General features: G+C 39.4%; 1 pseudogene; it reads right to left on the bottom strand.

The window, feature by feature from the left end:
- Positions 1-2,874: 2,874 nt before the first annotated feature.
- LOC105068425 (deoxyuridine 5'-triphosphate nucleotidohydrolase pseudogene) lies at positions 2,875-6,972 on the bottom strand (annotated as a pseudogene).
- Between the last annotated feature and the right edge of the window lie 58 nt (positions 6,973-7,030).

Below are 7,030 nucleotides of genomic sequence, written 5' to 3'. Positions count from 1 at the left end.
CTGATGGATAAGTCTGCATTTTTAAAATCTGTATCATTAACAAACCTTATCTCTTGATCTGCCTTTTACTGAGAGAGGTATGTTAAAATGCCCCATTCTGACTGTGGGTAGTCAGATTGTTAAATTCTCTTTTTTATTTTTGAGGCAGTATAACTGGATGCATACAAATGTAGTCACTTTCTATGTTTCTGATAAATTGTCCTTTCATTCTTTTTTTTAAACAGAAAAAGTTTAATAACACATATACGTGGGAGAGACCCAAGAAAACTGACACACTCACATCGTTTGATTCTTATGTAGAGTCCATCTTTTTCCCTCTAATAATAAAAGTTCTAATTCACTTGATACACATGTGAGCTGTTGACCTAGCTGAAAACATTTTCTTCCTATTGATTTTTAAGGACAACAAGAAACAACTTACCTTTCCTCAGCATCATGTTATTTATTACGTGCCTTTCAGCACCTCTACCAGGACATCCCTTGTGGGAGACAAAGAGATCAGGAAGTCCCCAGCAGCTGTCCCCACCAAAGACACCAGCAGGCTTCACCTGTCTCTTCTGTTGCTTCTTGCTTTACTTCTGTCGTGATTTGTTCCCGACTGGTGGCGCAATGTTTAATGAAAAAAGAAAAGGGTCAGGAATATTTTGTTCTCTCTCCCTAGAAACCTGAGACGATTCTCAGCTCAAATCAGTTTGTAAATCTTCTGGTCAGTGTACTCTTGAGTGTCTCTGCCTTTCTACTCGTAAAAGCATCTTCCTGAAAATCAAATTGTTAAAAAATAGGGATTCCCCCACGTTGCTCTCTTAGATAGACTGTAGTCCCTCTGAAGTTGATAGGGTCACTTGGGAACACTAGGAGCTTATCAGGCAAATACCAAAAAACAAAACAAACAAACAAACAAAAAAAACGAGGAAAGAAGAGACCAAATTAAAAAATAAAATATAAAGGCTGAAGCTTTGCATGGCTCCGAGCAATCCCCACTCCCTCTATCATAAAAAAGGGGGAGATGGGGACTCTAAGTCTTACGAACCACGTAGCTGTGAGGTCTAGCAAACGTAATGGTAGTCTTATAGATTGCTTACTGATTTAAACACAATGAAAAATCCCCACATACAAGGGATACCATTAGCGTTGGGAATGGTGTCCCACTTTGTGGGATTGAATGGAGGAGATACACTACTTCATGGATTGGCAGAATTATCGATATGGGAAAATCACTGTTAGAGCTCTAGGAAAGAGGGGAGAGGCACGTAGACCTTTTGAAGTGGTGGCATGAGATGGGTCGCTATCCGCAGCCTAACTTTCAAGGCTTCAATTTTAAGCAGTTTAAATACCCACTGGGTGTGGTCCCACGTCCAACTCCGCCTCGGGAATAGGTTGCTAGCCCCGCCTAAGGACTGATTGCGGCCTCAACCTTATTTCTGGGGCTCATTTAATACCTAGCCCGCGCACCTACTCTACTCGGGACCGACTGGTACCCAAGCCAGGGAAAACTAGAACTTCTGTGCCTAACGTAGTCGAAAGCAACGGACTGGGCCAACGCTGAAGCCCCGCCTCTTCCGGCTCCCGGCCGGAAGTGGGTGTGGCGACATTCTTTCGCTTAGGGCCTTTCCGCTGCTGGCGGTTTGGCGTTGGTCGTGGTCCGGCCCAAGCCAGCATTTGTGAAGCCCGCGCGAAGGCGAGGGAAGGAGGTGAAAGGAGGAGTTAAAGGTTAGGCGCCTGCTTAGAGAGGCTGGCTCGCGGCGCTCGCTTCTGCCCGGGCCTAGGTCCTCGGCACGGCCAGGTCCAGAGGACGCTTGGCAAAATGCCATAAGGGCGCTTCCGCGGGATCCTTGCGGTTTCATTCTATACTCCCCGCTTCAAAAGCAGCCTTCGTGATTTTTCTTCGGGAGGCAAAGTATTAACGCATTTGAGGTCGGTTGACTCCGGAGTGTCCTCGCGGCCTCACGGATCTGGAGATTCAGGAACATTCCGGTGAGCACTGGGGGAAAGTTGATTCTGTTTCCTTTTTTATTTTTTTAACTTTTTTTTTATTGATTTGTAATAATTTTACAATGTTGTGTCAAATTCCAGTGTAGAGCCCAATTTTTCAATTGTACGTGAACATATATATAGTCATTGTCACATTTTTTTCCTCTGTGAGCTAACATAAGATCTTGTATATATTTCCCTGTGCTGTTTCCTTTTGTATACAAAAGATTTCATCTGAAAATCTGGCATTCTTTCTTTATTTTTGGTATATTACATTCAGGTAGAAATATACTTTCATAGCTGTCTATGGTGCCATTTTTCTGTGTAGAAGTGTAAGTTTGTATAGGCCATAAGTCTTTATACGAAAGAGAAACAAGAATACTCACTTATCTGTTCATCTGAACTTCCTCAGCCTGTACATCCCCACAGAATTTCAAAACATAGGTATTCCAAGAAAAAAGAATGAAGGCTTTTTTGTACTATTTCTAGGAGAGTTGACCTCATTAACGGATGTTTGGACTAAGTATATTTTTCCCACGTTTTTCCTTTGAAAAATCGTAAACCTAAATGAAATGTGAACGTTCAGTACAGTTAATGTCCGTTGAAGTAGATTCACCCATTTTTAGCATTTTGCAAGTTTGCTCTCTCTCTGGAGAAATAAATACATTTTTTGGTGAACTGTGTGAGAGGGTAAGTTGAAAATAAATTGCAGGCATGTACCTTTAAATACTTGGTAATACATCTAAAGATAAGGACATTGTGCTAATTAAACCACAATACTTTTGTTTCCCCCAAGAAAATTTAAAATAATAATGTCACCCTCTGCCTGCTCTGTAAAAACTAAAATCCTCCACATTGTTCCAGAATATACTTCTGGGTGTTTTGGGATGCAGTTAGGGTTTTTTTAAGTAAAGTTTTTATTTTGAAAGAAAAAGTACATTTTATCATTTTTTGTTCTTGGCATAAATTTTAGTTCTTTCCAGTGGAACCAAAACCTCCTGAGCCCCTTTCAGTGTCATCTAACACTTGAACTTCCTCTATTTCTGGGTGGAAAATCTGTTCACAAATGAGCTGTGCAATTCGATCACCCTTTTTGACTTCAAACTTTTCTTTGCCAAAATTAAATAGTACAACACCAACATTTCCTGTATAATCTTCATCTGTGACACCAGCTCCTACATCTATGAAGTGTTTTGCAGCCAAGCCTGAACGTGGAGCTACTCTCCCGTAGTACCCAGAAGGAAGAGCTATCTGAAATGTCGGTTTTCACAAGGGCCTTCTCCATGGGTGATGCTGTGTAAGCGTAGGCACTGTACAGGTCATAGCCCGCGGCGCGCGCGGACCCCTTGGGATGGTGGCGTGCTCCGAGAGCGGGGCAGAGCGGAGCCGTGTGCCGCCCTCCCCCGCGGCAGGGGCCGCTTGCTGGGGGAGATGACGTGTGTCTCTTGAGAGCAGGGCGTGGCAGGACAGAAAGTGAGCGCAACTGGGAGCAGGCGCAACAAGAGAGAGCAGTTAGGGTTTTAAGATGGCAATTTTGTGTGTCTTTTAGTCTCCTTTAACCTAGAGCATTGACTATTATTTCTTCTCTATAATGATTTTTTGAAAAGTAAGATGTTTTAGAAAGTCACACATTTTGGAATTTCTTTTTAAATTGAGGTATATTTGACATATATTAGTTTCAGGTGTACAGCCTAATGATTCAGTGTTTGAGTATATATTCCGAAATGATCACCACAATAAGCCTAATTAACATTCATCAAAACCCATACTGAGGACTTAATTTTGTAACTGGAAATCTGTACCTTTTGACCACTTTTATCCATCTGTCCCATCTCCCTTCACCCTCATCCAGCAACTGTTAATCTGTTTGCTATATCCATACCTTCTAGGGGTTTTTTGTTTGTTTGTTTTCTTTTTTAAAGTTCTATATATAAGTGAGATCGTTCGATATTTGTCTTTGTCTGACTTAACTTCATTTAGCATAATGACCTCACGGTCCATCCATGTTCTTGGAAATGGCAAGATTTCCTTCTTTTTTTCAGTGGCTGAATAATATCCCATTGTGTGTATGTATTGGGTGTGTATGTATATGCACGCGTGTGTGTTGTGTGTGTGTATGTTTTTTTAATTCATAAATGGACATTTCAGTTGCTTTCATGTCTTAGCTGTTGTAAATAACACTGCAGTGAACATAGGAGTATATATATCTTTTGAGTTGGTATTTTTGTTTTCTTCATATGAATGCCCGGAAGTGGAATTGCTGCGTGATGTAGTGGTTCTATTTTTAATTTTTGAGGAACCTCCATATTGTTTCCCATAGCGGCTGCACCAAATTTCATTCCCACCAGGAGTGCACATGGATTCCCTTTTCTCCACATCCTCAACAACACTTGTTACTTGTTATCTTTTTGATAATAGCCATTCTAAGAGATGTGAGGTGATATCTCATTGTAGCTTTGATTTGCATTTCCCTTATTAGTAATGTTGAGCACCTTTTTAATTACCTGTTGGCCATCTGTATGTCTTCTCTGGAAAAAAAAAGTCTATTCAGATCTTCTGTCCATTTTTAAATTTGATTTTTTTTCTGTTGAGTTGTATGAGTTCTTCATTTTCTTTAGATATAAACACCTTAACAGATAAATGATTTGCAAAAACTTTATTCACAAAAACAGGACTGTGAGTTATGGTTTGCCAACTTTTGGTCTACAGGCTTCAAAAGATCATTTACAAAATACACTGTAGGTGATGTTGAATGTTTTAAGTTGTATTTCATCAGGAAGACCTAGATTTATATCATCTTTCTGTCAGTGATGCTATATTTGATTAGGTAATGATCACCAGAACCCTGTATTTTATTTTATTATTTTTAAATTAATTTATTAATAGAGGTCCTAGGGACTGAACCCAGGATTTTGTGCATACTAAGCATGCACACTGCCACTGAGCTGTACTCACCCCCACCATAGAACCCTGTAGTTTATTTTATTTTTATTTTTTAACTTCAATACAGTCAATTATAGTGTGTCAATTTCTGATGTACATCACAGTGTCCCAGTTATGCATATATATATATATACGTATATTCATTTTCATTTTTTAATTAAAGGTTATTACAAGATATTGAACATAGTTCCCTGTGCTATACAGAAGAAACTTTTTAAAATCTGTTTTTTATATATAGTGGCTAACATTTGTAAATCTCAAACTCCCAAATTTATCCCTTCCCAACCCCTTTACCCGAACCCTGTATTTTAAAGGTAGACTTTTCCTCTTGAATAAAAAAGTGATATGTGGGGTGATATTTTGACACAGACTATCTTCTTTTCTAACAACTTTTCTATCAATTGTTCTGGCATCTGTGATTCTAGCACTACTAGCAATGATTATATATGTTGTTTCATATCTGTAGAAGTGCATTTTCAGGGTAAGATTTTAAGGTTGAATTTCTAGGTCAAAGGGCAAAAACATTTAATTTTTCTGAGTATATAAATCCCTTTCATAAATTTTGTGCCATTTGGTGGTTTCTGAATCAACATTAAAATAGGATTAAAATTACTTGGGACAGACATAGAAACAAATTTTAGTGCAAGGCACTTGTTTTCAAAAACTATATCTAGTCCACTTTTTTCCTAAGTGAGAATACTGAAATACATTTCAGAAGGACAGTATTTTGGTTCATATTGTAAAAATCAAAACACTGCACAGGTGTTTTATGATTTCTATTTAATTTTGTGGGTTTTTTTTAAACTTCACTTTGTGTATATCTATGCAGTTACCATTTTTGTGGGGACTAGCAAGTCTCTGACAGTCCACCAGTGATCACTGAGTTACTTTAATGATCTAGGCTGTGCCAGGAACAGGGACACAATGGAGATAAAAGCAAAGATAGTGCTACTGCTACTGTGGGGTTTACAGTTTATTTAGGAAGACATTTGAAATGATTATTGGCAAGTTTGTTATCTGGACATAATAATGGCATAATATGAGAGGAGAAGGTGTATTAGAAGGTGTTGATATTTAAGTTGTAAATGAAAGCATGAATATGACTTAGCTAATCTGGTTGTTGAGCTAGGGCGAGGAGGTATAGAGTGAATGAGAACATTTCAGATGAAGGGAACCTGTAAATCACACTTTGATTTAAACAGAAGTGTAATATAAAGGTGTAAAGAGAATTCTAACACTTTTTTAAAAAATTATTGTTAATTTAGGAAAAAGGTTTATATAATAGGTTAAATTAGTAGAAATTGATGTAGAATCGCCATCATTTCAGTCTCATAGTAGCTAAGAGACCAAACATCTAGGATTGCAGCAAGGAGATGATATTGGCCCTTCATTACCTCACACAGTGCAAACACCTCCAGCATTTCCAATTGCCATTAGAAAGTCTATCACAAAACCATGACCTAGACTGCCATCTCCAGATTCTAGAGTTTATGAAGAGTATTTAGGAAGACCAAGCATGTAGGGGCTGCTTTTCCCCAAAAGTGGACTTCAGACCTTGTTGGAGAAGGTGCCATGGCAGCCATTTGGATGTGAGGAATTTTGCTAGGTGGCCAGGGCCAGAACTAGTCAAGAGTCACTGGGGAAGGAGGAAGCACCCCTCTAGGTTGCAGAAGACCCATGGCTAGTGGGCAGATTTTGAAAGGGAATTGGGGTGCCGCTACCAGCGCAAGACCCAGAGCACTAAGTGTCCGTACAAGGAGGCCGTGGGAAACCAGTGAGAGGTGTGCAGATAAACCAAGGCTGGTGTGAGTGCTCGGAAGAAGACAGTGTTCCTCCCACCCTTCCATTCGTAGAGTAATTAAATACATTTCTGAAAACTGAGATGTATATTATGTTATGAATGGTTATTTAGCTATAATTTCAGTGTGCTTGAGGAGTGGTATGAAGGATCTCCATTGTCTGTTGATCTCCAATCTTGGGTGCCTTCAGTGAGCCAGACTCTGTGCCACTCCTTGTACTGGAGACATTGGCATCCAAAACAGACACAGTGGTACCCATGATGTACAAAAAAGCACAATAGCTCCCCCTAAAGCTGATCCTAATGTCAGCATTGCCA

The sequence above is a fragment of the Camelus bactrianus genome, chromosome 22, assembly GCF_048773025.1.
Source record: "Camelus bactrianus isolate YW-2024 breed Bactrian camel chromosome 22, ASM4877302v1, whole genome shotgun sequence".
Lineage (NCBI taxonomy): Eukaryota > Metazoa > Chordata > Mammalia > Artiodactyla > Camelidae > Camelus > Camelus bactrianus.
This window is presented reverse-complemented; position numbering and strand designations above follow the sequence as displayed.